The sequence below is a fragment of the Dama dama genome, chromosome 9 (assembly GCF_033118175.1).
Source record: "Dama dama isolate Ldn47 chromosome 9, ASM3311817v1, whole genome shotgun sequence".
Lineage (NCBI taxonomy): Eukaryota > Metazoa > Chordata > Mammalia > Artiodactyla > Cervidae > Dama > Dama dama.
Genome location: NC_083689.1, coordinates 37,710,798 through 37,733,221, shown reverse-complemented (window position 1 = coordinate 37,733,221; position 22,424 = coordinate 37,710,798).

Here is a 22,424-nt window from a genome sequence, read left to right as displayed (position 1 = left end):
CCACCCTTTATGTTTCATTAACTAACCTTAGAGTCACAGTTGCCAAACTGTGCACCAACGCACCCTGGGACACCACAGTGATCTCAGTTGTTTTAAATTTTTGAGGAAAAAAATATTTGACAGTTTTTACGCATAGCACAAACTGAGAGCTTGAGATAGTTCACAGTTTCAACGTCAGATCACACTATATTCCTTCCGTGATGGTCACAGCTCCATAAAACTACATTTTGGGCAGTTGCTATGATATAAAACAAGCATTTCAAACAATCAATATGGAACAGAAAGTGAGGAAGATATAATCTGCTTCCCAAATCTGAGAAACTTGGAAGCACCAAACAGATGCACACGTCCCATTAATAAGCAATTGTGGTTAATTAAGAATACATTTTTAAAATTTTCAAATGGCTATTAGGTTGTTGAGTATAAATGCTTAAGTTGTTTGAATCTAACTAATTAGTAAACAGAACAGTCAAGTATTTCTTCAGCCAAGATATGCTGTAAAAATGCACTGGAATACTAAGGGCATCATGACCTGAAGTTTGAGAACTTCTGTGTTAGAAATTTACAGTAAGAAAATATAAAAGATATTTCAGCCTAGGCAAGAAACATCACCCTACAGATTTTTTCTCTTTCCCTTTCTTTACAAAAAAAAAAATCTGAGACAACGTGAAAAATCTGAAAAGTGAGAATAACATATCTAAAGATCTCTCCACTGGTACACTGACACTGATGCTGCTGCTAAGTCGCTTCAGTCATATCCAACTCTGTGCGACCCCACAGACGGCAGCCCACCAGGCTCCACCGCCCCTGAGATTCTCCAGGCAAAAACACTGGAGTGGGTTGCCATTTCCTTCTCCAATGCATGAAAGTGAAAAGTGAAAGTGAAGTCACTCAGTCGTGTCCGACTCTTAGCGACCCCATGGACTGCAGCCTACCAGGCTCCTCCACCCATGGGATTTTCCAGGCGAGAGTACTGGAGTGGGGTGCCATCGCCTTCTCTGACACTGAAACTAACCCCCCCAAAATAACTTTTTTTAATTTATTTGAAACTTTACCTCTGTGTAAGAAAAAGTAATTAGATACAGTCTCCATGTTATGAGTCTGAGAAAGAAATACACCAAGGACTGATACATACTCACTTCTGATGCTTTAAAGAGGAGGAACCAAGGACAAGCTGGTTTGACTGCTGCACAGAAGCTGGGCGAGTCCCAACTGCGATGGCCGGTGTGTATCTATCCCCTGAGGCTGACTTCTCTTCCTTGGTTCTCTTCAAGGTCACAGTTATATGTGCCTTCATACAGCTATAACCATGATCCACAAGGAGTGATTCATATCTCTTCACTCTATGCCACATTCCTCCTAACAGAAGTAGACCTGGATGCATGAAAGACTGCATCATGCTGCCAAGTACCAGGGACCAAGAAGCTAAAATACGATCACTGCAACTCTTCCTAACTCCTCCTTTTTGTCCAGGTACCTAAGCATAGTTTTCTACTCTTCTGTAAGTTCTCGGGGTTAAGAAGATTAAATAATCTAAAGAAATAAGCTGTCAATTATTGCTTAGTCCACTATATATATATAAATATACATATGCATATGCATATATATCCTACAAATCTATCCAAAGCACAAATATCTCCAAACCCTTGCCTTGTATCACCAGAGGGTAAGGACCTTAATTATCTTCTCCAGCAGTCACTATCTTGTTTCTGTTTTCCAGCCTATTTTTTCTTCTTTAACAAATTTGTCAGCACTGTCACCAAAGTCGGCTCCAAGAGCTTCTCTCCTTTTATCAGCCCTCATTTATGCCAATCTGCAAATCATATTGCTGTAATCTTGCTTCAAAGATCTTCTATAAGTTTTCTATAAGCACGATCTTTACAAGCATTAGAAATCATCAAATTGAGTTCAAAGTCATAACTTAGCTATTTTTCACATCATCTTATAACCCAACTCCTTGATTCTTCAGATGATGAAAATGGGTAGCATATTAAATAGCTTGCCTAAGCTCACACAGATTCAGGGAAATAGAGGTATAGAATACACCTCTCTGTCTTGCTATAGGACATAGTACACTTTTTTAAAGTCTCTGGAATAAGCCCAAATATAAACCAAATATTAATGCCACGTAGGGATTATTAATCACTCTCACACCTCAGAAGTTCTAAGAGGCTTCAATTCAGCTCCACAGTAATGTCCTCTCCCCATGAGGGATCAGAACCCTCTACCTCTTCTGGTCTTACAGACAAGCCGGAATGCTGTGAGAGGAGGACGGATGTCCACGTGGAGGAGGTCAGCCTCCGTACTGGGGAGGTAGCTCTCCCCATGGAAGGACTGCTCTAGATTTCTAAGTGAAATCTTCAGAGATGCCCATGGACAGGAGGCCTAGACTAGTCTTTAGGTACAAACGTGGGCAGTGCGCCCTCTCGTGGCAGCTGTCTAATCTGCAGGAAAGACTCAAGATGGAAAAGCAACCCTACTTTGAGGGTCCTTTGGTACTTCCTTCCCCAATGGAAATCTTTCCATCTGGAATCTTTTACAAAAGTGTGTGGTCTCATGGGCCCAGAAGCACCAGTCAGCTATTTCACTCAGGGCTGGGCTTCTGGAAAGCCACACCCAAGGCCCTTTTACCAGGACTAGAGGTCTCTTGCTACTGCTACTAAGTCACTTCAGTCGTGTCCGACACTGTGCGACCCCATCCCTGAGATTCTCCAGGCAAGAACACTGGAGTGGGTTGCCATTTCCTTCTCCAATGCATAAAAGTGAAAAGTGAAAGTGAAGTCGCTCAGTCATGTCTGACTCTTTGCGACTCTTAGCCCAACTTAAAAGTTCGGTTCAGTTCAGTTGCTCTGTCGCGTCCGACTCTTTGCGACCCCATGGACTGCAGCATTCCAGGCCTCCCTGTCCATCACCAAGTCCAAGAATTTACTCAAACTCATGCCCATTGAATCGGTGATGCCATCCAACCATCTCACCTCTGTTCTCCCCTTCTCCTCCCGCCCTCACTTAGGGGACATTTTAGATATAAGGAAAGTTCTTTTCCATCATGTTATCAAAGACATTTTCTCTATTGATTAGTTTTTCTTCTTTGTTCTTGACATACTAAAAGTGTGCATGCAAGTGCCTGGAAAAGAGCCTAGCGCACTGTTAAGCTCTCAGCAGGCATGAGCTGTTGGTCTCTCTTCAGTCTTTCACACTAGGCCTGCAGAGCACCTTATTCTAAGATCTTGAGTCAAAGATCTTGATATATAATTATTGAGCAAAACTGATTACTAGTCATTTGGCTAAAAATAATATCCAGTGTTAATTGAACATTTACTGTAGGTAGTGCATGGGTGCTAAGTAACTTCAGTCACATCCAACTCTTTGCAGCCCTATGGACTATAGCCCACCAGGCTCCTGTGTCCATGGGATTTCCCAGGCAAGAACACTGGAGTGGGTTGCCATTTCCTCCTCCAGGGGATCTTCCTGACCCAGGGTTAGAACCCGTGTCTCCTGCACTGGCAGGTCGATTCTTTACCACTGAACCACCTGAGTATGCACTGTCCTAATAGCTTATAGTATTAATATATATTAACTCATTTAGTTCCCACATCTACTAGAGGTTAGTGTAATTTTTATCCCCTTTTATAGATTGGGGAACTTTGGCACATAAAAATTAAATAATTTGCCCAAGGCCATTTTGTAGCTAATAAGTGCTAGAGCTGGGATGTGAACTTATACAAATCTGTCTCCAGAGCTTACACTCTTAGTTCTTTTACTAAACTAACTTTTCAAGTTCTTCTTTCCTTGAAGGCTGAGAGAATGTATACTTTAGACTTTCTTAGGGAAACAAAGAATATAAAAAACAATAAAACTGTTAAGCTTCATATCAAGAGGATGTTCCTATTAATGCTGATATATGACTTATCCGAGAAGCTCCAAAGTACTATAGCATATAAAATACACAACTCTATCATCATTCTGACAATTCTAAGCACAAATTATAATTTATAATAAACATTAATTATTAGCTGAGTAACAGTCATTTCTCTTGCCTTCTCAGAAGTCATGCATTATTGTAGAATTCATACGTTTACAATGCTTTAAGTGTATATTTATTATTAAAAATATATTTCTAAATAAAATAATAAATTGTTATATGTGGTCTTGTCCAAACCTTTTAGCTCTTCCACTTTTCCTAAAAGTTCGATGTGAGATAATTCCCCAATGCATATTTATCACAGAAAGTTTTATGTTTAAATGATATAATCTAGCATCTAGAGTCATTACTTTGAGAAAAACATTGATTTTAACTATAAGTGCTTAGCATTAGAAGTATTAATAGGGGTTTAAAATTTATTCATATACCTCCATCGTGATCTGATTAACCACAGCGTTAAAAAACAATTACATATACTTTAATTGATGGCACCTAATTCTCTTAGACTTGGTGACATGTGTATAGTACAAAAATGTCTGTGGACTGGGGATAGGCATAGACTACCTCCTATGGACATTTCCTCCTGGAAAGTTTTCAAAATAAGGTCTATCCAAGGTTCAGAGTCCCGACAAGAATGTGTGCATCAAGAAGCAAAGACATGGCATTAAGATCAGGCATCTTGGTTCTTCTGCTACTGAGATGCCCAGTGGGCACTGCAGATGCAATGGATCCTAAACTGTGGGTACCCCTTTCTCCCAACTCTCTTCAGCATCCCTCTGCTCTATCATCACTGCACGTAAAGCCCTTGACAGAAAACTGCCAGCCAGATACATTTCCCCTTCCTGTTGTTGATGGTGTGTCCCATCTTATCACTTATGTGCTGTGTTATCAAACGCGCTACCTAACATCTCTGTGCCTTACCACCTTGCCTTCAATAGAGATGATAGCTATAGTATATCTGCTCCATAGAGTTGGCACAATGATTTAATGAGTTAATATTTATAATGTGTTCATAACACTGTCTGGTCTATGTTAGTATTGCTAAAAATATCTGTTAAATAAAATTTAAAATAGTCCATGACACTAATTATTAACCTATAAACACATACCCCAATTTAATGTATTCCCAGCCCAGCTTTGCTTCCAACTGCTCCTTTACATCCTGTCTTTGTAAATATTGGAACTACATACAGAGATCACAGCTCACCAAGTTAATCATTCATTTTATGGGTAAAATTTCCATTTAAATCTTCAGTATTTGGATTTCAAATTAAGTGTATGATCAAGCATTAGTGGTGTGATGATGGTTAACCTTAAAATGGGAAATACTATTACAAAAAAATTTTCATTCTTTTTGAGGCAGTGAAAAATTATTTATTATGTATTAAATTTTTGCTCTGCAAAGCAATAGCAGATTGATGAGCTGTTAGGGCCTGAATTACTTTCCAGGTTGAAAGATGTCTTTTGGTTTTATTCATCATCTAGCCTAGAGCTAAACTAGACACAAGGGAGCCTTGCTTCTGCTAGTCCTGACACAGCCCAGCCCAGCCTACACCAACTTGCACTCTATGAAAACAGATTTCTTCCCGGCAGCATTGGGTAAGCCAAAGGTTCCCAATCCAGGTTATCTTCATCCATCCTGCAGCATCCATGAAGTCACTCATTTACACTGATTTTATCTTTGCAAAACTTTTTGTATTGGGATACGGCTGATTAACAAACAGCATTGTGATAGTTTCAGGTAAAGAGCAAAGGGACTCAGCCATACATATACATGTATCCATTCCTCCCTGCAAACTCCCCTCCATCCAGGCTGCCACACAACATTGAGCAGAGTTCCCTGTGCTATACTGTAGGTCCTTATTGGTTATCCATTTTAAATGTACGTTGATTTTAAAGGTTTGAATCAAAAATTATATTAAAGTTTAAAATGTCATTTTAAATCAAATAAAAGCCTATTTTTTCTGAAAAACTGTTGTGTAAAGAATTTTCCTCTCAGGAGCACAGTTCCACACCACTGATCCCACTGGGCTTCTGTTCTCTCTTCTTCCTCAAATCCTCCTCCACCTGATTGTCTTATGTGGTCACTTATAAGGAAAAAATACCAGCAGCCTCACACCTTCAGTAAATGAATATTTCAATAAAAGTGTTAAACACTGGCTTGAAAAACTGAAGCATGAGTACTTTCTGATATGTGATTATTTTTACAGAGAGATGATACTCATATAGCAAGGAGAGATAAGAAAGCCTTTGTCAGTGATCAATGTGAAGAAATAGAGGAAAACAATAGATTGGGAAAGACTAGAGACCTCTTCAGGAAAGTTAGAGATACCAAGGGAACGTTTCATGCAACGGGCACAGTAAAGGACAGAAATGGTAGGCACCTAACAGAAGCAGAAGATATTAAGAAGAGGTGGGAAAAATACACAGAAGAACTGTACAAAAAAGATCTTCACAACCCAGATAATCATGATGGTGTGATCACTCACCTAGAGCCAGATATCCTGGAATGTGAAGTCAAGTGGGCCTTAGGAAGCATCACTACAAACAAAGCTAGTGGAAGTGATAGAATTCCAGTTGAGCTATTTCAAATCCTAAAAGATGATGCTGTGAAAGTGCTGCACTCAATATGCCACCAAATTTGGAAAACTCAGCAGTGGCCACAGGACTGGTAAAGGTCAGTTTTAATGCCAATCCCTAAGAAAGGCAATGCCAAAGAATGTTCAAACTACCACACAATTGCACTCACCTCACACGCTAGTAAAGTAATGCTCAAAATTCTCCAAGCCAGGCTTCAATAATACATGAACTGTGAACTTCCAGATGTTTTTAGATTTTAGAAAGCTGATTTTAGAAAAGGCAGAGGAACCAGGGATCAAATTGCCAACATCTGTTGGATCATCGAAAAAGCAAGAGAGTTCCAGAAAAACATCTGTTTCTGCTTTATTGACTATGCCAAAGCCTTTGACTGTATGAATCACAATAAACTGTGGAAAATTCTGAAAGAGATGGGAATACCAGACCACCTGACCTCCCTCTTGAGAAATCTGTGTGCAGGTCAGGAAGTAACATTTAGAACTGGACATAGAACAACAGAGTGGTTCCAAATAAGAAAAGGAGTACGTCAAGGCTGCGTATTGTCACCCTGCTTATTTAACTTATACGCAGAGTACATCATGAGAAACACTGGGCTGGATGAAGCACAAGCTGGAATCAAGATTGCCAAGAGAAACATCAATAACCTCAGATATGCAGGTGACACCAAAGAAAAGCGAAGAACTAAAGAGCCTCTTGATGAAAGTGAAGGAGAGTGAAAAAGACAACTTAAAGCTCAACATTCAGAAAACTAAGATCATGGTACCTGGCCTTATCACTTCATGGCAAATAGATGGGGAAACAGTGGCTGATTTTTTTTTGGGGGGGGGGCTCCAAAATCACTGCAGATGGTGATTGCAGCCATGAAATTAAAAGACGCTTACTCCTTGGAAGGAAAGTTATGACCAACTTAGCATATTAAAAAGCAGAGACATTACTTTGCCAACAAAGGTCCATCTAGTCAAGGCTATGGTTTTTCCAGTAGTCATGTATGGATGTGAGAGTTGGACTATAAAGGAAGCTGAGTGCCAAAGACTTGATGCTTTTGAACTGTGGTGTTGGAGAAGACTCTTGAGAGTCCCTTGGACTGCAAGGAGATCCAACCAGTCCATCCTAAAGGAGATCAGTCCTGGGTGATCATTGGAAGGATTGATGCTGAAGTTGAAACTCCAATACTTTGGCCACCTCATGCGAAGAGTTGACTCATTGGAAAAGACCCTGATGCTAGGAAAGATTGAGGGCAGGAGAACAAGGGGACGACAGAGGATGGGATGGTTGGATGGCATCACTGACTCAATGGACATGAGTTTGGATAAACTCTGGGAGTTGGTGTTGGACAGGGAGGCCTGGTGTGCTGCAGTCCATGGAGTTGCAAAGAGTTGGACACAACTGACTGACTGAACTGAACTGAACTGAATGATACTCATTCATTTTCACTTATCCAACACAGACTCTGGAGCTATAGGGGTAAGATCAACATGGTTTGTGCCTTCACAGAGCTATATTCTGCTACAAAGGATAGACAAAATAAGGTATCAGATAATAAATAAGATGCTCACAAATTATGGTTAAAGTAAATGATGAAATCAAATGAAAGTCTAGAGACAACAGAAGAGAGGTTACCTATGAGCAGGTCAACACATAATAACCTCCTGGGGAGCTTTTAATACTTGCAAGTCACCCCCAGATCAATGAAAGTATGTCTGGGAGGTAGGATCAGGCATCAGTTTTTAAAGCTCCCCAAGTGATTCTAAAGCACAGCCAGGAGTGAGAATCACTGCTTTACTCTCCCAGAAAAAAACTACAGAGCTACAAACAGGTACCTAAGAACAACATGGTTCCCTTTTGCATACATTTAACCTATTATTAATACTAGTTGTGTGACCTTAAGCAAGTGATTTAACCTCTGTATACTTCAATTGCCTCATTTGTAAAATGTATGTGATAATGTCTTTCTGTGACGAATGTATTAAATAAGATTATGCATGTTCAATGCTGACCACAATAACCTACACCTAGAAATTGCTCCATAAATGTCAGCTGTCCATAGGATCACTGTGGCTGCTGCTATCTCTGTCATTTTTATTGTTATTTTTACTTGCTCTATTGCAGAGGATTGGAATTTCCTTAGGGCCTCAAGCTGTCCACCACAGAAACTCAGCACCAGCATTTCAGCAGGATTTTCTTGGGCCTTTAACAACCTGCAAAGATTTACCTTTAGGTTTCTCCTTGTTGATTGCACCTCCCTGGCACCATGTTTTTGTTCTACGCATTTCCCTCCAGCCTTGAAGGAAAGGAATTGCCAAGTCTGCGCAAAAGAGACAAAAGGGTACATGACTTCCCTGAGGTCATGAGACATTGTGAAGACAGGCCTCTTCCTGCCCATAACACATCCAGATCTTCTGACAGCGAACTTTCCCAACTCAGCCTAGGATCTCCTTCCCTAATTAAAGCTCAATTGCCATTGAATCTATTTCTTTGCTAATAAGCTGAGCAAGTTTCTACTTTTCGTTCCTGACCCCTGGATGCAGACTCAAGGGGAGAAAAAAAAAAGCATGTACTTTTTTTCAAATTTGCAAGTTTGATACATGTATATGTATGTGTGTGTATATATATATATATATAAAATGATGATATGCAGCATTTCCACACAACTTCTAACTTACTCACCTACAAACTGAGGATGTCAAGAATTACCAGGCCTATATTGAAAATACATTGTTATCCACGGTAGATGTACAATGTTACACACACAAAAATCTGTCTCTATGACAGAACTATGATCTGGTCCCAGCTGATGGAATGCTTATTTTGGGTGATATCAGATAGAAGAAAACGATACTCCTATAAAAGATGTAGACACATATGTTCAAGCTTGCAGGGGTATAGCTGCACACTGCTTTTTCTGTGTGATAGAATCAGTCACTCATCTGAAGACTCTCAGCCATGTGTTCATAGTCTTACTAGCATTACTTACAGTGAATTACATCCAGTGGCCACCTATGTGAAAGATTATTAATACTCATTTTCATTTCAATTCACTTCTCTTGGTTTCACATATAAGCGCTGAGACCCACTGTGGTAAGCAGAATGGAGGAAGCAAATAAACAATATGTCAAATTGATGTGCTACAAGCAGTAAGCACACAGCTCTTGTGGCAGCCTGACCTTGGATGCCTACAGACTTTTATGAAGTATCTATTACTAAGCCATGGAAAGGTAAGGTATACCATTGCTTTCAAATTTGGTTGCAAAGGATGAAAAGAAATATCTGATAGAACTACCCTGGTGAATGTCAACTCATATATCTACAACATAATGAACACTCGCAAATAGCTGCTATAGTCACATGGACCACCGGGTTAAGAAGTTCCAGAGACATAGTAATTTTTCCATCTCCTTCTTCCTCCTGCTCCTTGTCTCTTTGTAACCCACGACAGTGCCCCTGCTGAGAATAACAGATTCAGTGCTCCCTGTCCCAGCAATCAGATTCCGAAGGTATTATTCAATTACCTGATCGAGACTGGGGTTGGAAACATCAGAGGAACTGCTGATCGAGACATTTAGTTCAGGTCTTAGATACAACAAGATTAGAAAAAGGAAAACAAACAAATGAAACTCAAACACAATGAGAACAGAAGACATTTTCCAAATCTCAAAATAATGTCAACTGAGGTTTAGAATTAAAATCTGGTTCTTGCTTTAGCCATTTAAGTCATTTGCCCCACATCAAAAACAAAGAATGGCATTTATACTTTATCAATTTTTATTTCTCGTCTTCAAAAGATTACAAAATAAAGCTCTATCTTGAAAATCAACATAATAGATACAACAGATGCAGGAGGACAGCCACGAAGTGGTTAGTGCCTGTATTAGTGAAAGGAAAATGCAACATTTCTGAGACATATATTTCAGACTATTCCTCACCACCGTCAATTTCTGTTGTTAGGAGGATGCACTCCGGCAAAGAATAGTTGCCTCTGGGCACATATTACGCAGTGAAATAGAAAGAGACAGTACCTGCCAAAAGAATTTATAATCCTCAGGGAGAAGATAAACACCCCACACTCATACCTTGTTAGTATGCATAAGCGCACAACCTAATTGTATAAAAAGGATTTAATATTCTGGGTGCTGAGGCTCCATCGAGTTAAGCATCAATGAGCAGATGTAAGGGAGCTCAGTTATTCAAGAAACTTTTTCCATAACTTTCTATTCAAATCTATTGTTTGCAAATTATCAGCAGGAAATACACAACATGCCAGGGATTTGAGTAAGTATTCTAGCTCATCCTGACCTCAGGCATCAGAGTAAAACCAAGGACAAGCAATAATCCTTGAGAAATGTGCTGATAGATAGCTGGCGCATGTTGCTTAAAGATGGAATTCCCTTTCTCCCAATGAAACGCCTCCAGGGAACTGCATGTGTATCTCAGGCCCAAACCCTTGGTGCTTCAGAGTCACCTAAGCCTGTGCTTCTCCCCTTTTGATTTCAGAGAGAAAGCGTGGTGTAGAATTGTGATATATTGTTTGTGAATCCAGGAGGATGCCATCAAAATATCTCAGAAAAATAAGCAAATTTGGAGAAAATAAGCAATTCTAGTAAACTACCCGTGGCCCAGAGTGGATGTAGCTCACGAAGACACCAATGAAGACACCTCACATTGCACAACTCTAGGAGTAACTCTTTACATGGAACTGATGGTGCTGTTCACACAGAGCACAATGTAATCGCTGCTTGGGGAACTGAAGCCTGGAAACCCCCGGCCCCTACCCAGGCTCCATATTATCTGTTTTACAGAGAGATTTTAGGTACGATTTTATGACAGTCTGAAAACACTGATCTAGGTTACTTTGAGATAAACCATATTGCCTTAAAACACTGCATTTTTTTTACTTGCAACTTTCCTCCTTGTTCAAGAAAAGTAAAAAAAGAAAGAGGGAAAACCTATGAGCTTAAATGTGTCATACACCATGGCAAGGGCTGAGCACCTCAAACATGCATAATTATAATTAATCATCATGACAACTCTATGCTTGGGTTGTGAGTATCTTAATTTGCAGAATCTCACTGAAATCTGAGATCCAGAGACGTGAAGGGGCTTCCTGGGCAAGCTAGGAAGTGAAAGCTGCCTAAATATGAAGGCGGGGTATGTTTTTATTTTAAATTTATTTTTTAATTGAAGGATAATTGCTTTGTACAATTGTGTTGTTTTCTGCCAAACATCAATATGAATCAGCCTAAATGAAGGCAGGGCTTTTTTTTTATTTTAAATTTATTTACTTTTTAATTGAAGGATAATTGCTTTACAGAGTTGTGTTGGTTTCTGCCAAACATCAGCGTGAATCAGCCATAGGTATACATAAATCTCCTCCCTTTTGAACCTCCCTCCCTCCTCTCCCCCCATCCCACCCCGCTAGGTTGTTACAGAGCCCAGGTTTCCTTCCCTGAGCCTTACAGCACACTCCTCACTGGCTATCTATTTTACATACAGGAATGTAAGCTTTCATGTTACTCTCTCCGTTACGTCCCAAGCTCTCCTTCATCAAGGCGGGATTTTAACTCTAACATTTGTGCTCCTGCAGCCACATCTTGCTTTCCGAGATGGAAGGACTCGTGATGCCAGGGAGGCCTCTGAGAGCACGGAGCTATGGCAATTGCTCAAAATTAAGATTCTGTCATGTGGGGCCAAATTGTAGATCATCTTGTTTCAGACTGTACTGTAGCAGCAGCAGAAGCCAAGTGTTTGACAACTTGAATTCTATCCATTATTTTTCAATAGAAATTAGGGAAACCACAGTTGTTTTACTTTTGAATGAGGAGCCTTCTTATTCAGGAGGATAAATGGGAGAATTCCAGATGAATCCCAAGGAAGCTGCAAGCTGCCCTGGTACAGTTCTTCCCTACAACCACACTAATGGGAAGCCAGTTCTTTCTACCTGGCCCAACCATCCCTTCTCTCCAAACCTTCCCTTCCATAGCCCTGCTTCACTGTACAGGGACACATAAAAGCCTAGAAAGCTCAAGAACCTGTGTCCTTTTCCATTTTAAGTGAGGGTTCCACATAGCATCCTAGAGGTTCGTGTTTAGTGTTTTTTAGGCAGTATTTTGGTGGAATCACTCCATTTACCTATTTTGTGTTTGAGATAATTCTGAATCTGTTACGTTCAATTTTTCTGCTCCCCCTTCACCCTGCAATGATGACTGTATTCTCAAGTACCATCAAAAGTAGAACAGTGTACAACTACCACTTGATCCATGTTCAAGAGGCGCCCTTCAAACAGGAAAACTTGTCAGCTGTATCGAGTTGAAAGGCCTTTATCCTGCTTCATGCTGCCGCCTTCCATCCTCCTTTCTCAGTACCATGCCCTGGGACCAAGCACTCTACTCCGTGACAAGCAGAGGAAAAATGAGAAAGAGGAAAGTGAAAATACACTGGGGTGAAAGGGGAAGAAGAGAAAAGAAGGGCGCTGTTATGACTGTGAGAACGTTCCTTTGTGCAGGGCACCTAAAGTGGGGTGGGTGGTGTGTGACAGAGAGGGGCAGAGAGGGAGAGGGTGGGGAAGGGGACAACTGGTTGGCAGCATGGAGAATCTGGGCTGCAGATACAATCAGTGTGAATAAACACACCCAGAATACACATCCAAAGAGGCCAGGAACCACTAAAGGTGAGGGGAATTGTTGTTTAGTTGCTAAGTTGTATCTGACTCTTTTGTAACCTCATGGACTGTAGCCCTCCATGAGCCTCTGTCCATGGGGTTTCCCAGGCGAGAATACTGGAGTGGGTTGCCATTTCCCTTATCCAGGAGATCTTCCTGACCCAGGATCAATTCCACATCTCTTGGATTAGCAGGTAGATTCTTTACCACTGAGCCACCAGGGAAGCCAGTGAGGGGAATTAGAGTTTGTCAAACATCTACCTTATGACAGGTCTAAATGCGCTTATCAAATCAGTCTAAGCAACTCAGTAAACATTCATAAAACAAGAAATATTTTCTCTCACACCCAAGAACCCCAAGCTCCTGAGAATCTAATGTGTCTACCCTGGGACTCACTTGCCATTTCCCTCAAGCAGGTTGAACACCTTGTCCAAATGAAGTCTGAAATCACAAGTGGATTTTGGTATAATAGCATTCCTTTCTGCTACTTTCATAAATTATCGGGTTGACTGTACAGAGCCATTTTAAAAATAAGTTGGCATTCTTAACTACACAGATGGCAGAGATGTTTACTCACCCTGGGTTACTTTGACTTGTGAAACTGATCTATATGTAAATGTAAAAATCTCCATAAATACAGCAATATTCTTAAGTGGTCATATATGTGGGTTATGAAAGCACATCTAGCAGTAAGGACCATCCTCGGCTAAAAGGTTAATTCTTTTAGCAGCTGAAAAGTCAGGCCTCTTGGGCTTTGCTCAAAGCTGAGAACTTACTATGTGAGACACAGTCTCATTGGACATGCAGAGTAAACAACCTTGTTAAGAATGTGTGTGAAGAACTGCTGTTCACCGAGGTCAGAGAAGGTAAAGGGTGGAGGCAGTCAAGTGTAAGGCTGCTTTGGGATGTAATTTACAGGGCTTTAATAATTTGGGCATGTCCAGTGTTAAGAGAGCTATTTGCCTGACACAAGGCAGGTACTAGTGAAAGCACCCAATGAGGAGACCTCAGTGTAACGATGCTCAAAATCCACCCCAGTGAATTAAGGGGATGATGGCAAACGGGCTCTGCAGGGTCAGCCAGCCTGCTAACCAAAGCTTTCACAAAGGCCAGGCTTGAGGCAGCTAAGAAAGAGCTTAATTATCTAGCCGTTTTCATTCGAGTTGGGGCTAAACAGCAGGAGAAGTGTGCTGGACCACCAATTAGGTTAGTTAGGAGGTTATTCAGCCCAAGATCAGAGACAGAGGTGAAGCAGAGCCTGCGAAGGCAAACATCAAAGGTCCTCTTGGCCGTTAAGGGGTTCCCCTTCCTACTGGGGACCAGGCCATTCCCATGACCTCACACACCAGTAGGCCTTAATTTCTGGCTGTACTGAAATTCTGACCTTCTCGTTCAGAGAGAATGTCATAACCTATGATGCCTACTGAACTTGGGTCAGTAGCATTTTAAAATATTTTACTGCACATTGAGTTTTACCACCAAATCCAAATCTTATTACAATGCTCTTTTTAATAGAACTACACTATAACAAAAGAAAGTTTTTCTAACAGCTGCCATCATCTGAGTTCACCGCATGAACTTCAGGGGCAGGGCAACACAAGATATTTCAGGCAGGAAATATTCATCCTGGTTCCCACTTCAATTATGTTCCCAGAGAAACCCTCATCCTTACTCTGAAAATATCCCAAGTCCTTAAGAATAACAGGATAATTAAGAATAGTGTGAGTACTATGTTGTGCTCAAAATTACAATGGAGAACTTGGTGGATGACAGAGTTTCGTAGAATTTTGGCCACTCAACTATTCAGAGGGTCTTACTTTTACTGTCCTGTTGAGTGCAGACACACCTCTGGTTGGCTAAATACCCTAAATTTGAAACAGATAAACTCTCCCTGAAATACACAAACTCTACTTGAAACACATAAACTCCATACCTAAAATATATAAAAAATCCTAGCCAACAACAATCCTAAAACCTTATAATCTCACTTTCACTTTTTGGTTGAAAGATACATTCACACTCAAATACAAGATTTCCTAAGATGTTTTGATCTCCTACTTCTCACCATGAATAAGTGGGCAGTAGAAAATAAATCATCTATCCGATATCATATGTCTTTTTAGTAACTTTGAGAATGTATGCTGCAAACGTTTGGATTCAATTAGTAAAGACTGATTTGTACTATAGCAATTGAAAGAGAAAATGTTCGTCACTCAGTCCTATCCAACTATTTGCAACCCCATGGACTGTAGCCTACCAGGCTCCTCTGTCCATGGAGTTCGCCAGGAAATACAGCAATTAATAATTTTTAAATTTGATGTAATTTATTAAGATTATGCTTATCTTAATAAATAATATTAATAATTTAAGATTAATAATTGATAAATAACTATACATAATGATTTCATTTTTTATACCTTAGCCAGTGAAGTGGGTCTTACTATTATAATAATATAATATATTCTATTTTAAAATATAGTATATTTTAAAATATTTTTTTTTCTTTACTATGAGTTACTTTTTTTCTTCGAGTTTAAAATACATTGTGAGTTCCATGTTGGTTTGAGGGGAAAGAAAAATCCATGCTGTTTCAGTGAATAGGATGTGGATAAGAATAAACTCCCATCATTTTAGCCCTTCATTAAAATTCATCATTTTGGTATTTGTTGGGGTTGGGGGCAGGGGGGAAAATGGCTCTGTCCTCTGCATCACAGCAGCTTTCCTTCCAAATGGAGATATGAAATGCAGCCTGACCCAGGACAATAGCTCAGTATAATACACGCCACTTGGTGGATTAAAAATTTATAGGATATCTTTCCATCTCTGCTTAGAATACAAATGGACATATTCTTGTTTCATTTAAAGTGATTTGTCGCTCGAGGCTGAAGAGATGTGTAACACCTTAAATTCTATGGGTTTTGCTTTTCTGATTATATTACCCAGGAAATAAGGTAAGCAACTAGAGTACTTGGCAAAAGAGTCATATTCCACATACCAACCACATACAAATAGTCTCCCTTTACATAAAAGTACCAGTAGGTTGGGATGATATAGCTTCACTATCACACACACACACACACACACACACACACACACACACACCCCTATACCATGTCAGTATAACATTTTTCAGTAAAGATTTCATTCCATATTAAGTGTATGTGTGCGGGGATATACTTAACACACACTTTATGTAACATAACAGTAACTTCATGTTTCCAAATGTCGATTCATGATTCCGGTCACCCATGTGACAACACCCCGATAGAATTCTGGTGAGGGGTCAGGGGGCCAGGTCATGCCCACAGGAGCACAACAAAAGTCTGGAGCCTGGTTATTGCCTCATAAATTACCAAGAGAGGAAACATTTTGTACTGAGTAGTCAGTTAACTTTGTTTAAATACATCAATAGAGAAAATTCTCTTTCCCTCTTAAGAGTTGAAGTTAATCTACAGATATGGGGTTACCTTTTGAAAGATTTATATAAGTTCAGTTGGATCTCTGATAGTGTTGATTAACAACACTCCTACTAATGAGGGCATGTCCTTCCCTGAGACCTTTCTCTTTCCTACCTCGCCTTGTATTGCTGTAGCTACTAGGAGAGAATGCAATAGCATCACAATTTCTGCAATGAGAAATAACTCTGTATATAAGTAGATTTAGAAATGACTAAAATCACTGTAATATCTGAGTAATTTTGTGCTCAAAGATTTTTGTTAAAAATAAATTATTTTTAGTGAATAAAAGTATTACTCACGGTACCGGGGGGAGTCGGGGGAGAAAGTTTTTTAAAGGCATTAGTAAAAGAATATGGGCAGAGAGCAAAAAGAAAAAATGTTTAAGACAAAATAAAAAGTGAATTCTTATAATCATGTAGCAAGAATGAAACTTAAGCCCCAGGCTCTCAGAGATGGAAGGAAAAGGCTGAGAGTTTCAAGGTAAAATTGCAATTGAGATGATATTTAGCTTGTTTTTGTAACCATCTGAGGTGATGAATGCAGCCTCAAATACCCAGCAAAAGGCAACTATCAGAAGTCAACAATTTTTCTTACAACTAGTCTTACACACAAATGCATATACTGCCACAAGTACATTTATTAGCTGCTAGCTGAATCATGTGTCATTTTTCCTAATCTTTTCATCAAGTTCTTGGAAACAACAACAACAACAAAAAAGACACATAAAACAACATTCTATCTCTGTGATTTCCAATAATACAAATAAGTTCCAATAAAATTCCATCTGAAATAAACAACAGGACTTTATACCTAAACATTCTCCTTTTTTCAAAGATTTGATTCCTACAGCTAGAATTTTGGAGAGAATTATAGAAGCTCATTTGAAGCTTAATATGATATGGATTTTAATTTGACAGGGAGAATAACTCTAGAGAATCAGCTGAAAACTATTAGAATTAATTTTTTAGATGCTCAGTAAAAAATGGTTGCAAGGTATATTTTTAAAGGTCACCTTTCATAAACCAACATAAACCAGTTAGAAAATACATTGGAAAAATAACTGACATTTACAATAAAATAAAAACATGATACCTAACAATAATCCAAATAACAAATGAATACAAGTTAAATGAAGAAAAATAAGAAGTTTGTTAAGAAATATTTTTAAAAGAGATAAAAAAATGAAGAGATATCATTTCCTGGGAGAGAAAAAGACTTAGTTTTATAAAGATGACAGTACTTTCAAAATCAATTTATAAATTTTATGTGACTTAAGTCAAAGTCCCAGAGGGATTTAATTTTCTTAGAACTTGGCCAAAAAAAAAAAAAAAAAAAAAAGTTTAATTTATCTAGAAGAATGAATAGGAAAAACTAAATAAAAATTGAAAAGGATAGAAATGAAAGAAATCAGTTCAATCAGACCCCCATACATATCATGAAGCTACAATTATTAAGTCCACAGACAGCACTGAGGAAAAAAATCAACAGAATAGAAAAAAAAACAAAACTAAAATATATAGAGCAGATGTCCAACAGAAATGTAATGAGTCATATACACAGTTTACAAATTTTCTAATACCCACAATTTTAAAAGTAAAAAGAAAAAGTCGAATTATTTTAACAATATTTATGTATTATTTATTAATAATTGTGTGTGCTTAGTCACTCAGTTGTGCCCTACTCCTTGTAACCCCGTGGACTGTAGCCTGCCAGGCTCCTCTGTCCATGGGGATTGTCCAGGCAAGAATACTCGAGTGGGTGGCCATGACTTCCTCCAGGGAATCCTCCCAACCCAGGAATCAAACTGGGGTATCCTGCATTGCAGGCAGATACTTTACCAGCTGAGCTACCAGGGAAGCCCTTATATATCATTAATATACTGTATATCTTATTATATTATATATCATATCTTTGTTATACCCAAAATATTATCATTTCTATGTCATAAATATCAAAACATTATTGAGATATTTTTCTTCTTTTGCTGCTGCTGCTCTCAGTATTTGAACTCCAGTATGTATTTTACACTTACAGAATATTTCAGTTTGGCCCAACCATGTATTGAGGTGCCCAATAGTCACATATAGCCACCAGCTACTGTGCAGATATAGAGCAAATTAATATGTGGTCAAAGGCATACAATGACTTCAATAAATGACATTAAAATAGATTCTCCTTTTATTAAAAATTGTTAGCTTATATGCATATGTCAAACAATGAACAGTACACACTTAGAGTGTATAAAAGAGTTAAATGTTTAAAAAATCCAAATTGGCAAATTTTCACACAACATAAGTTACCGTGTACAGAGGAAAATTCTCCAACCCTAAAAGCAACATAAAAAGTCTCAAAATATGTAGTCAATAGGTTTGATTATATAAAACTTCAAAACTTTTCATGTCTGAAATCAAAAGATATCTGGTAAAAAACAAATATTTACAACATATAGCAAACAGGTTTTAATAATTTTGAGGAACTCTTGTAAATCAAGGCACCAATCAGTAAGAACTTCAGCAGATAAATGTACAAAAGACAGGAACAGGCAATTTAGAAAAGAAAATAATCAACTAGTGAACAAACAAATGTATGGAAGGGATCACTTCACTAGTAATCCCAGAAATACAAATTTAAACAATAAGATGGTTTAATGCCCCTTCCAACATCTAACATTCATTTCTGCTAACTTTCCTCATCTTTGATGCAACCTATGAGTATATATCAATAACCTCAGATATGCAGATGACACCACCCTTATGGCAGAAAGTGAAGAGGAACTAAAAAGCCTCTTGATGAAAGTGAAAGAGGAGAGTGAAAAAGTTGGCTTAAAGCTCAACATTCAGAAAACTAAGATCATGGCATCTGGTCCCATCACTTCATGGGAAAAAGATGGGGAAACAGTGGAAATAGTGTCAGACTTTATTTTTTCGGGCTCCAAAATCACTGCAGATGGTGATTGCAGCCGTGAAATTAAAAGATGCTTACTCCTTGGAAGGAAAGTTATGACCAACCTAGACAGCATACTAAAAAGCAGAGACATTACTTTGCCAACAAAGGTCCATCTGGTCAAGGCTATGGTTTTTCCAGTAGTCATGTATGGATGTGAGTGTTGGACTGTGAAGAAAGCTGAGCACTGAAGAATTGATGCTTTTGAACTGTGGTGTTGGAGAAGACTCTTGAGAGTCCCTTGGACTGCAAGGAAATCCAACCAGTCCATCCTAAAGGAGATCAGTCCTGGGTGTTCATTGGAAGGACTGATGCTGAAGCTGAAACTCCAATACTTGGGCCACCTCATGCGAAGAGTTGACTCACTGGAAAAGACCCTGATGCTGGGAGGGATTGGGGGCAGGAGGAGAAGGGGACGACAGAGGATGAGATGGCTGGATGGCATCACCTACTCGATGGACATGAGTTTGAGTAAACTCTGGGAGTTGGTGATGGACAGGGAGGCCTGGCGTGCTGCGATTCATGGGGTCGCAAAGAGTCGGACACGACTTAGCAAATGAACTGAACTGAACTGATGAGGATATAGCTCTGCTTAGCAAATACTGTGACACTGTATCTTCTGCCTTTAAAAAGAATTCTGTTTAAATAGATTTTTAAATGACCAAAATCACTGTAACACCTGAACTATTTAGTGCTCAAAGAACTTTGAGAGAAACAGAGGCAAAAAGAATATTATGGCACATCTGAGTGGACAAGAAATTAGCCATCTGAAAAACAGTGAAGGAATGAAAATGAACCCATACTTAAAGATAAGGTGTTTTTGTTTTCCAAACTATCACGATTACAGATATCACAAGTAATCTCAAATGTTCAGCTGCTGCAGTGACATATAGTAAAAAGAATAAAAATAATAATGATCAAAGGGATAAATAATAATGAATAAAACAAATCCTAAAATAGTACCCACTACATGCCCAAGCACCATTCTAATCTAACCTTCACAATAAGCCTATACTATAGATATCATTAATATTCCCACTTTACAAATTGGGCATCTTAGGTACAGAAGAGTTAAGTAACATTTTTAGGAACACATTGCTAGTAAGAGTATGGATTACTTACTATCCTGTGCATTTAACCACACTCTAAAAAGCAGGCTAAATTTTAGCTAATTAAATATTTAATGGATGATTATTGTGTTAGCTATTGGCTTTAATGAAGTCCAATTAATGACACAACTGAGTTTAATTTTCTATGCTCAAGCAACACATGATACTGTAGAATTTCTTACAAATGCTGAGACACAAAATACATTAAAATGATTTTATAAGATTTAAAATAGCTTTATTATATAAGTTTTTGTAAAGTTTTATGGTAGTCTTACCTTTCCTTTGAGCGTTTTGGTGGCTTGTATCAATGGCCTAGTCTTTAACAGGAAACAAAAGCTCCTGGCATTTGTATCACTGGAATAATCTATGTATTTTCATTTCCCCCGTAGCTTTAGGAACAGCGAAAGAGAAAGATCATCTCATTAAAGAAGTGAATAGGCCATGGAGAATATCCCACGAAACAAAAGGGGAAAAGCCTCTTCTATCCAACTCCTTTGGGTCTGGCTTATCTGACCACCTAATACAGTGACTCAAGTCGCAGAAAAGAAAGTATGATAATCAGATTGAATAGAAAACTCAAAGCACAGCAGAGCTGCGGCCATATCCTTGTTTGTGACCAAGAGAGCATACACACTTACACACCCACCCCAACCTGCTGCTGCAGATGGAAGTGATGGCACAAGCTATCGAGGAAAGGGAAATCACTGGAGTTAGGGCTCCCCAGCCATCCTGGGCTCCCATGTGCGATGGAAGAGCCTTGATGGTCTGCCAGTCCAGGGAGGTTGCAGAGTGGAAGTCAAGGATGGTCTGTTTCAAGAGTTTTTTCAAGGGTTTGTTGTAATGGGGTGAAATGACCCCAGGCTCTGGGCTAGAGAGCAGGGCGCCCAGGCTGGAGCTAAGAGGAGGCACACTAGACCTCAGGTGAGGGGTAATAGCCAGCAAGAACTATGCTGAGGCTTCATCAGACTGACAGAATACAACATAAATTAACCAGCCATAGACACGAGAGCTAACTGCCAACACAAAGCCAACAAGAATGACCTCAGAAATCAGAGGCCCAGCAGAAAGGCCCCACCGGGTCTTACACCACCTCTTGCTGCCACTTCAAGAGTAACCATTTCCCACACCCAACACCATTCAACCAGGCACTCTCTTGGAGACAAGGAGAAGACCATCGAAAGATATTAACATTTATCTGAAGGAGACTGTCACTACTGTTTTAAGTTCTTGAAGAGGATTAAAATTTTTGTGTGAGACTGTATTTGACTTGTTTAGTATTCAGCAGGAGCTCAAGGCGTGGAAGAAATTTACAGAAAAAAAAAAAAAATAAGCAACATTTCTGTGTGCATATGAATGTGGTATGTACCTGTTATTACATCATCCTAGTAACAGTTCCTATTGCAAAATGGGATTTGCTTTACAGAGACCTGCTTTATGAAAAAAGTTTCCTCAAAAGATTTTCATTTTGTTGCAGAGACAGAAAAGAAGAGATTAACTCTGCTTTGGAATTAAAGTTTCTTTGCAGAAAATCTGCCATAAATAAAAAGCATCACCTATCCCTTATTATGTGCTGAGCACTGTTCTAAATACTTTCACTGCTCTAAATACTAAAAGTATTTTCTAAATACTTTCCCATTTAATCCTAATAATCATACCGTGAGAAAGGTTTTATGATTTCAATTTTACAGATTCAAAAAGCAAGGTCTGGAAAGGTTATATAACTCGCTATTGTTGTTCTG